Here is a 10,663-nt window from a genome sequence, read left to right on the forward strand (position 1 = left end):
CAACAGAGGTGCCCACCCCCCAAACACACACACACACACACACACACACACACAGAAAACAGCGGTTGGCTTGTTGTGGGAAATGGAGTTTGATTGGATTGGGAAGACTACCTGTTACGCTGTGTTATCTAGGCTTACTTTTACAGGCGAATTCAACCCGAGTTGCACTTCACCAAATGTTTTAGTGAAAAGAGTTGCTAAAAAAAGGATAGGAGGGAGAGAGAGAACGAGGGAGATGTGAGAAGGTGAGTCCTCGTCTCAATATTTTCTCAGGCTTTCGCTCACGATTGAAGTCTCCCCTCGGTGAACCTCGCTCGCGTTGCCAGGCGACAAGGTTGCCTGGGAGCAAGGCTTTGATGAACAGTCACTGTGGAATGGAGCGCACACACACACACACACACACACAGTCACTGTGGAATGGAGCAAACGCACACACACACACACACACGAACAGTCACTGTGGAATGGAGCATGCGCGCACACACACACACACAGTGACACACACGCACACGAACAGTCATTGTGGAATGGAGTGCGCACACACAAGCACACAAACAGTCACTGTGGAATGGAGCGCACACACACACACACACACTGTGGAGTGTAGCGTAGCCCTGTCAAGACGCTTGGCCTGGTGGAGACAATGATCATTCCTCTTCCCCCACTCTGTACATTTGTTTATTTTATGCTACACAGGCATGTGGTTTTCTATATACGTAGTGATACACACGTATCACAGCAGGGATCCAACCCCAGCCCCACAGACTTCTGGCAAGACCGACACACATCCTATCGTGTCAACGGGTCTGAGCCCGATTGGCAGGGCTGTTGTGGGCCGGGTCTTGGCTGCAGGTCTACATTACAAAATGTGTGTGTGTGTGTGTGTGTGTGTGTGTGTGTGTGTGTGTGTGTGTGTGTGCGTGTACGCACGCGTGTGTGTGCGTGTGTGTGCCCGCGAGCATGCACGATGAACTCTTGTCGATTCCATATCTGGCATTTAATTAATCCTGGTAATGACAAATGTCGCGTCCCGCGGTAATCATCTGTTTATGTGTCCGTGCATCACTGTGTGTGAACCGGCGCTGGGGCCGGAAAATTGAGCCGTCCTTCTATCCCACTCAGACTGAAGGATTGGATGACAAGCCTCTCTCTCTCTCTCTCTCTCTGTCCCTCTCTCTCTCTCTCTCTCTCTCTAGCTGTCTCATGTCATCCTCCCGGAGCACATGAGAAGCCCAGTTGACACTGAAATCCTCATCAAATGTCCCCGTCGCTAAAAATACCCATCTCATATTCAGACATAAATACGTTCACATCATGTTGTGGCCCCCGAGCTGCAGCCTGCCAATGCAGAGCCGGCAACTCCCAGAGACTTGACGCCATGACTGGAAATGTCGCGACCTTCGCGACACTCATAGGGAGGAGTTTTTGACAGCCACGTATAACGTATACTTCCCTCCCTGCCTCCTCCGCGGCAGCAAAAAAAGTAAATGACACGTGAAAGATGCTACGGGAAATGTTATCACGTCACATCATGGTATAAATGCCAGAGAAGGAGCCGCGACCGATAATATGCTAGCCATGTGTGAATGCTGCTAATTGGATTTACATCGATGTAAACAAGCACTCCCTCGCGTGTGTACCTGTGTGTGTTTTCATGTACTTTGTGGCATGTTTGATACATGAGGACGCGCGAGAGGACAACTTAATGGAGATTTCTATATATTTTTTATTTTGATTTAGTCTTAGTCTTTTGAATAACACCATTCACTCTGGTAACAGGTACGGTCGCCCCTTTTCCATCTCGCCCCACTACTCTACCTAGCTGTAAATAACAACATAATTCATGTTGGTGATTATATAAAAGGTATTATCATATTAATGTATCATTGTTAAGTTCACTCTGTATGTCCACACGGGCATAATAGCATTATGATGGCATTACAAAACATGGGCTATACATGGAAGAAATGTGTTTAATAAAACAAAATTAACTGCTAGAAGGTCCTAAATTAACTTAATTAAGCAGTCACCGTCTGTGTCATGTTGTTCTTTCTTAATTTTACAGAGTATAGAGATGAACTACTATACAATCAAATAAATCTGTATACAAGATCATTTCAGATTTCAGAGAGGGAGGGAAATAGTAAATTAACTGTTAATTAACTACATTAAAACATTTAGCGGGGGCGAGTTGGTAAAGGGGCCAGTCGTTTGGTATTCTTTACTCTTAGTCATATTTAGTCTTCTGGAAAAACCGTAGTCTTTTATTCTTAAAGAGACATTTCACCGCTGGAAGAAACTGCAGTCACTCAATGTTAATAGTATTTGTACTATACACGAGAGTGTAGGGACAATCTTAGCTCGCTTTGCTCTTTGTCTGTGACCCGGATCACGGAAGTGGCTTTTTTTTGTCGGCTCAAAAACAAATCGTTGGAGTGTTTTCAAGCGGATTTTTTTCACTTACTACTCTGACGGCTAACGGTCAGGATGACCGTGTTTTTCATGCAATTCCATTGGCCACTCTCTCCCTGCATCTCTTCTAATGCTCTTCACACCTCTCCCACCGAATACAAGAAGACTCACCCCGTTTCTGTTTTCCTCCCAGAGTTGACAGCAGACAAGTACTAAGTACAAATATATTTTATGAAAAGCTACTACAGTGAAGTCTGTTCACAGAAGTTGTTGTAGGATATGTGGGGATTATCTGACGAGGTACCATTTACATATACTAAATAACACTTTGTTTATAGGGTCAATATAAGTAATATAATATAGCCTTTCCACAGGAGTATCATTTTATATTTTTCCAAAAAGAATACAAACAGCCAATAGCATATTACAAAGTTATCCCCCTCACTGGGGAAAATACCCTCCCACCCACTGCGGGGGGTTGATGACTTGCCATGGTCTTCTACTGTAAATGTCACATTCCAACTAATTCAAGGCAGCGTTTCAACTCGACAGCCAGGACAACTCGACTTATTTTTTCTTTTTCATTTCAGTTTACCAAAATATAATTAGAATGACGGTGTGAGCGCTGTATTGAATACCCTTGCGCAGCGCGAGGTAATTAACGCCAACTGCCTGCATATTATTTGGTCTTTGATTGTGTCATTAACGGATTATATATATAAATCTTTTTAGACCAAATAACAAATACAATACTGGGCGTTGGGGTGCTTCAGCTCGGTCAGGAGGTAACAGGGGGTCGGGTGCGTCCAACACAGTTTGGGAGCGGATAAAACACTGTCCGACTTTGTATTGAGCCAATAAAATATTGTAACATCCAGAGCCATGCAGGCGCATTGCTCAGAGTCAGACGAAATACGACATTAGAGTTATTATATATTGTCATGGGGGAAACATTATAGGCTACACGTGTATGGGTAAAGGGCCGGGCGCATCAATGTAATTAATATATATTTGATAGATTCTGCCAGCTCCAGAGGTCCACATCTCAGCCACAGCAGGTTTATGGCAGCACGGTTTATATACCATAGGATAGATCAAGTCATGTGACGCATCACCGCCACAAATAGTGCTACAGCGTTGTCTAAAATGCACTTCCGCATACCTCACCGTCAGTTACTTGAATTCATGAACATTTACATGCCTCCCTGAGAGGAAGAGAGAGAAAAAAGGAAAGCCGTGCGTGCGTGGAGATCAGTTCCACTGGTCGCTTGCAGAAAAGTTTACAGACAAAGAAGGACGGACAGAACTGTTATCTTGACTGACAAAGAGCTGGCGATATTTATATGCCAGAATAGGCTGTGAAACAATCCACAGCAGCAGGCTATAATGCGGGTTTTAGTGTGCCCTCCGAAGTTCCGAACCATCAGGATAATTGATTTATTTTTATCATCACCACCAGACATTGTTATTTCTGCAAACCGCATATAGCAAATATAACGTCTAAAACAACAATTAGTCTACATGTTGATGTTGTGAGTACATTCGTAATGTAAGAGTGCCTACATGTGGAAGTAGTTGGAATGCAAATGACCCATTCGTTTTGAACAATGCCTGTCTCCAGCCGGGAGGGAGGTGTGAACTTCACTGCTTGCGGGGGGAGAAAGGGTGACGGCGGTCATTTGGGCGAAAAAGAGCAGATATAATAGGTATAAGTATGCCTAAAATTATATTTACAAAACGTTTCAGATGAAAAAATAACAGAGATGATTTGAAAAAGTCATGCAAAGAGAACTTTCTCAGAACTTCATGGGCAAAGAAAATCCACTTCAAAATCTCAAAATTGGTCAGTTGGACCTCTTAGACGTGCTAGTGTTAATTAAACAATCCCGGCAGCCTCGGTATATGTCTTTTATTAATATAACTAGGGATGCACCGATCCGATACTCGTATCGGAGATCGGTGCCGATCCAGGCTAAAATTCTAGATCGGGTATCGGATCGGTGGCCGATCCATTATCTGATCCGATAATTATGTGTAATTACAGTATGAAAACAACCCTACCTCCTCTGTGACACAGCAGTGTAGTATTGACAGTATAACATGTGGAATGCAGCCAGGCTAGCCTGCGCACACATTAACCTGGTCTAATTGTTGCACAGTTATTTAATAAATAATTCAGTGCATTTATATCTGTGTTTGTTACATTTTGTTTTACAAAGTTGGGAAAATAATGATTCCAGACTCCACACAGTGAGGCATACAGCTTAATAGGTTATTACGTTTCTTTGTGGGGGGTATCGGATCGGTACTCTGTATCGGCAGATACTGGACCCCCATGTATCGAAATCGGTATCGAATGCCAAAAAGCCGGATCGGTGCATCCCTAAATATAACGCTCTCAAAGTGTTAATGTACATGCATTTATTTAGCCTTACCGACCGACCGCATCTGCCCGACTACTATACTGAATTATGTCTGACAGTGTTTGCATGCCTCTCGGAGTGAGCCGCGCCTCGAAGCACGTTGTGAGAGAGAGAGAGAGATTTAAAAATAATATATATCTTGAAAAAAATCTTTGAATTTATATTCTTTCAGAGCGAACGTTTTTAACTCAAATCTTTGCTTCTGGGGGATCCCTGGAACTACATATTTTCAGATGGGGGTCTTCGGCCAAATACATATAATTTTGGGGTCCTTGACATGAAACAGTTTGAGAACCACCGATATAGAAACAGTTTTTTTCTTCTTCAGAAAACTGTCATGATTTAGAATCTGGTCTCAGTCCTACATGGGTTAATGCACCACAGGTAGCGGCTCCTTTCCCGCAGAGATACACGCACTCACGACACTCGCACTCATGCACTCACGCACGCACGCACGTACGCACTTGTGTGCCGCACACAGTGTTGCAGCAATAAACTGTCAAAGCGAAGCTTCCAGGAAAGAAACGCTCACTCCGGAGAAAAGGAGCCTACCTTGTTAAGGGATATAACAGGCTCCTCTCCTATACAACACCCATCCATTTCATCCCCCCATCCCTAAACCCTAGTGTTCCCCCTATAGCCGCCTTTTAGTTCCTCCTCTCCTCACTAGAACAACCCCCCCCCCCCCACCCAACACCAAGGACCACCCTGTATCTCTCTCTCATATCATTGTGTGACCTCTCACTGTCATCATTTTGACAGTGAGTGGCAACACGAGTGTCAATAGAGGCCTGTTGTGGTGAACATTGGTTGTGTGTGTGTGCGTGTGCGTGTGTGTGTGTGTGTGCGAGCGCACGCTCCACTGTGTCTCGGCTGACAGACACCTGGGTGAGACATGTGGGGTCACGAGTCACGACTGGCCACCGTTTGAAGGAGAGTGCACACACACACCGTGTGTGTGGTGTGTACGCGTGTGCGTGCGTGTGCATATTTGTCAGGAAGTCTACCTTCTTGCTCCGTTTCTCACTCCCTCCCTCCCTCTCTCTGTCTGTCTCTCCTCCTCCCTCTCTAATGTTTTCTTTACTCATCGCCATCTCCGATTTCCTCAAGCTCATCATCTCTCTCCACCTTACCGTCTCTCGCTCCCCCCCCCACCCCCCCACCCACCCACCACCAACTCCACCCACACCGCCCCATCCAGACACTATATTTATTTTCCTTCCCTTGGGCCTGACAGATAGGAGGTAAAAGCTTCAGTACTTACCATATTATTTACTAGCATCAGCACGGTCCCATGTGGGCCTGCGGTTGTGTCAGCCCGCCCATCAACCTCCCCCTTAACCCTATCTGGGCGGGAACCCCTTTTAGTGTTTTAACATTATGTTACACTTTTGGAAGATTAGCAGATGTACAAAAATGCGGCACAGATCTTTGAATATATATTCTTTCAGCAAAACGTTTTTTTTTACTCAAGTCTTTGCTTCTGGAGGGTTCCATAACATAATATTTTCAGATGGGGGTCGGCGGCCAAATACATATATTTCTGGGGGTCCTTGACATGAAAATGTTTGAGAACCACTGATATAGAAACATGGGTTTTTCTGAAAACTGTCAGGATTTAGAAGGCATTTGTAGAATCGTCCTCAGGTCAAAATGGGTTAAGGAAGAAATAAACACCATAGCATACACCCCCCCCCCCCCCCCCCCCCCTCTCTCTTCACCTGGTCTGGCCTGCAGGATTTATGTAGGACAAGTGTATGTACCATTTAGTAGCCTGATCACAGGTGTGCTGGATGCATCATGGCTCCCCCTAGGGGAGGAGGGGGTGTTCGCATGGTGACCCGCAGGTTATTGTTGGGTATATATATATCACACACCTGGCACCACTGCTGTTTTTGGCAGCAAATTACTATTTTAGTTTAGTCATAGTCTTCGGAATAAAACTTTAATTTAGTTTTAGTCATATTTTAGTCACCTGGAATGTTTTAGTGTTTAGTCTAGGCGACTTACAGTTTGTTGATTTAGTCGAATTGAAATGCATTTTGGTGGGCGTTGATGCCGTTGTAATGACTGTTTTTACACTTGCTGAAAATAGCCGATGTACACAAGCTCACAACGTGTCGCACTGCGACGCATTGTGAGCTTGTAGCATGCTTGCAGGACTATATATGCGTATATGTATACGTATAGCAGTGGTTCCCAAACCTTTTCATGCCAAGGACCCCCAAATCGACACTCATTAGCCTGCGGACCCTATTAGAAAATATATACCCCCAAAAGAGACGGCTCTAACATGGATTTTCAACCATTTTCATTTCGAGGACCCCAGGTTTGACCTGAATTAGTCTACGGCCCCCCCAATTAATGGCATTTCTATCTCTGGGACCCCAATTTATATTATAAAATCAATGTTAATTTAACTCTTGAGAGTGAGGGTCCATTTGGTTCCATTTGTACACTCTCTGAGTTACAGACCCATAAGGGTCCATTTGGTTCCTAATTATCATTTAGCTGGGGACCCCCTGGAACTCTCTCAAGGACCCCTAGGGGTCCCCGTACCCCACTTTGGGAACAACTGGTGTATAGTACCATTACATCCATTTAGTGAGTGTGTGTGTATGTGTGTGTGTGTGTGTGTGTGCGTGCGTGCGATGCCATGTCTGTGCTCCCGTATATGCTTGGATGCACCGTGCACGCCATGTCAGTGCGTCTGACACTGCAGATGTGCAATTACGGGTAGATTAGCGGGGATAGAAATGGCCAGCATGGTGCAGTTCTTTGATGGGATTATAGGCACTCAATTACCCAGCTAAATCTGTCTTTCCTCTCTCAGGTTCACACGTTCACACACACGTTCACACACACACACACACACACACACACACACACACACACACACACACACACACACACACACACACACACACACACACACACACACACACACACACACACACACACACACACACACACAAGACATAAATATTTAAGTGTAGACATGCTCTGTACCACTACTTAAACGATTACATGCAGCCATCTGGTAGCTAAACTCGGTGGTGTTGCCAGAATCCTGAAGAAAACTACAAAAGTTTTTTGTAGTTCAACAGCTGTGAACCTTTTCGTTGAACTGGAAGGGTTTGTGTGAGTGATGAGTCATAGCTTCTCTCAGTGTAAACAATGGTTTTGTACTCGCGAGATCGGATTAATTTCTATTAAGCTCTAAACATTGTCCATTTGCTCAATCTGAGCCTATAAATGCTTTAGATCACGTGTGTGTGTGTGTGTGTGTGTGTGTGTGTGTGTGTGTGTGTGTGTGTGTGTGTGTGTGTGTGTGTGTGTGTGTGTAGAGATTTTGGATATTTGATGACGTCACACCATGGGAGCTAGCGACGGATGCTAAAAGCAGCTAACAGACGGTAAATAAACACGAGATTTCTCGAGTTGGCAAAGGAGGATTTAAGGTTTAAACCCGACACTTTGACTGCCACCATTGTATTACGGTGATGTCGCTTCCCTGCCAGCCGGATACAGCGAAAAAACCCAAATTCACCCCAAATGAAATCGAATGCAAAATCGCCTTTAACTAATGTTACGCCACTAACATCGACGTTCTGTTGTGTCCAACACCTCAATCTGAGCCTCAATTCCGAGAAAAACGCGGCCAAAGATCGCTGTTATCACAGAAGTCTATGGCGTGACCACCTTGGTCAGGGCAGCAGGGTCTGTTTCACGCTAGCTATAGCAACCGCAAGCTAAGCGGATGATGATAACAAGTAGGGATGTTGAAAAATGTTGAAAATCGACTCGATTATCGACTCATGCCTCCCGCGACTCTAAATGTACGAGTCGAATATATATATTCTTTTGTATTATTATTTTTTTGTAATGTAAAACGTTATAAACGTTGCTGTTTCAAATGTTTTCCAAATGGGAGAGGTACGTGTTTGTCTGTGTGACACTGCTGTGCTGTGCCACTGCCTGTCAGTGCCGCTGGTCACATGCAAGTTAACTTTGAGCAGAGTGCTATGGACCCCATCATCCAAGGGTGTGTGTGTGTGTGTGTGTGTTTGGGGGGGGGGGGGATATCTTAGCAACACTGAATGATCTGTCCCATTGGTCGTGTGCTCGTATCATGAGCCAATGGCTGTAGCTCTGAGCTTCCCAGACCCAGGTTCACATCTCAACTCACACATGCCGTTATTGCCGTAAAGTGAACTGACAGCCACAGGTCTGCTCTGTTCTGAGCGGTGAGCGCTCTTCTCTTCTCGTGAAGAAAGCAGGACAGAGTTGTCAAATAAATCCCGCTGTCATTCATACTGTATTTATTCCCCGACCCGACATTAAAATACGGAACAACGTGCGTCCCATATCAGTTCATTACTCGTGACAGGCTGCAGACACTTGAGAGTTGGGATTAGCGGCTAGCCGATAGCGCTGCTCCTTCAGTTTCGTTGTTTACAAAATAACGTTTATTTTTTATTATTGGGATTTGATCATTGATGCAAATTCTAAACATATGGATGCAGAAGTTGTGTTGCTTAAAAGAATGCATAGTTGCGTTCTCCTCAACTGCTGTGCAGTAACAACAAAAATATAAAAATGAAGAAAAAAAAGGAAAAAAGTCGTTTGACACGTCGATTTTCGGCCTCGATTCGTCGATTGGCCAAATATGAGTCGTTTGGCATCCCTAATAACAAGCAGGGGTGCACCTATAACTGGTGCACCTAGCGCGCATGCATTGTCAAAATGCTTGCGGCGCTTTTGTGCACCAGAGAATCCTGAGTCCTGACACAACATTCCAGTCATTACAGCCAGGCACACCTGAGAGCTTTCATAATTAATAATAAACTACTGTTTAGTAGTCTGTGACTTTGTTCAAAACTTGCCCAAGCTCATCCTAGGCAGCCAATGAGTTGATATGATCTGAACATTAACTTGTGCACCTGCTCTGTGGATGCGATATCTCACATACGTACATCTGTTGCACTCTCCATGCTGACTGCACTCATCCACCCCTATGTCCATCCATCTCCATCATCCCGCCTGCCCAGCCGTCCATACAATTTCTTCTTTTCAGTTTTTAAACCAGCCAGGAATTCAGCCTGTCAAAGGCCATTCACGGTCAGACAAGCCTGACATTTAAGTGTAGGGTACAGAACTTCATTTATGTGGACTCTCGTACGCCCCTACTCCTCAATGTATGCCCATTTACTTAATGATGTATGAAATTACAAATTCAAGGTATGTTTTTCATTTTCTGAAATGTAATGAAATGTAAATCTCCTCCGCTACCATTTCGATATAAATGTTGGGACTGTTTAACCCACTACATGTGTTAAAGGTTATTCGTTACTTTGCATATTGAGATTTAATAGCAATATGAAATGGAATCAACAAACATTTGGATGTGTTATTAATATAGATCAGTATGTGTTATGGGGGTTCAGAAGCTTGCCAGCAGTGTAAAGTAATCATGTCTCTACTACCCACTGCAATGTTAACTATACACATTTATGCATTCATAATTTAAATATTATTAATATTATATATAGGCTGCATTCACACATATCAGACACCTGTCTTTTGTCTGTCTGGTGTTTCGTCCGCGTTTAACACAATTTTTACATACGACGTATGAGACCGTCATAAGGATTAGAAACGATTGTAGCCTTGAACGTGTCTGTACGTCATAGCGCATCCTCAATGATACGGGGAGAGATAAGAATATTCAGAATATTTCCTTTTTATTTTTTTGGCATTTCGCTTTTCACTTGCCGTACGCTAACGCTCTGTGCAATTATTAGCTTGTCATTGACTCGCATGTTAGC

The sequence above is a fragment of the Protomyctophum parallelum genome (assembly GCF_964188405.1).
Source record: "Protomyctophum parallelum genome assembly, chromosome: 18".
Classification (NCBI taxonomy): Eukaryota; Metazoa; Chordata; class Actinopteri; order Myctophiformes; family Myctophidae; genus Protomyctophum; species Protomyctophum parallelum.